The sequence below is a fragment of the Myotis davidii genome, unplaced genomic scaffold, assembly GCF_000327345.1.
Source record: "Myotis davidii unplaced genomic scaffold, ASM32734v1 scaffold401, whole genome shotgun sequence".
Taxonomy (NCBI): Eukaryota; Metazoa; Chordata; class Mammalia; order Chiroptera; family Vespertilionidae; genus Myotis; species Myotis davidii.
In genome coordinates this window covers 2721950-2722438 of record NW_006291020.1, presented here as the reverse complement: position 1 = coordinate 2722438, position 489 = coordinate 2721950, and the positions used below count along the sequence as shown (strand labels likewise).

At 63.8% G+C, this 489-nt stretch overlaps 1 protein-coding gene across 1 annotated transcript in view; it reads left to right on the top strand.

Moving 5' to 3' along the window:
• The first annotated feature begins 39 nt into the window (after positions 1 to 39).
• DUSP27 (dual specificity phosphatase 27 (putative)) overlaps positions 40 to 489 on the top strand; it is a 23484-nt gene continuing 23034 nt past the window's right edge. The window contains exon 1 of the mRNA XM_006764193.2: positions 40 to 135. The gene's annotated coding sequence lies outside the window, so the exon portion shown is untranslated. The remainder of the gene's footprint in view (positions 136 to 489) is intronic.

Sequence of the window (489 nt, the reverse complement as noted above, 5' to 3'; positions counted from 1 at the left end):
TGACAGCTGTCCTGCCCCTCAGAGGAGAGGCCCGAGGAGACAGAGTGGGGCCTCTCACTGGTCAGGCTTGTGGCATTGCCTCTGAGTCCCCCAGTCCTGGGAGACCGCCCTCGGTGTGGAGACCACAGATCCACGGTGAGTGCGCTACCTTCTCCTCTCTGTCCTGTGGGCCCAGGACGCCCTGCCCAGGGAGCCGCATGGCCTGGGTGTGGGGCCTAGCCCCTCCTGGGACCAGCTCCAGGGAGTTCTCCTTCCTGAACGGGCTGGGGGTGGGTGCCTGGGCCAGAGACCCTGGAGGGCTAGCTGCCCCTCCCCCAGCAGAGGCAGAAAATGTGTGTGTGTGTGAGAGAGAGAGAGAGAGAGAGAGAGAGAGAGAGAGCGAGAGCAGGTGGGTGTCCATGTTTCAACAGAAAGACCTTTCTGGTCTGGGGAATTCACTGTCTTCAGTTTCCTGTCCTTCCCTTCCCCCCCCCCCCCCCCCCCCCCCGC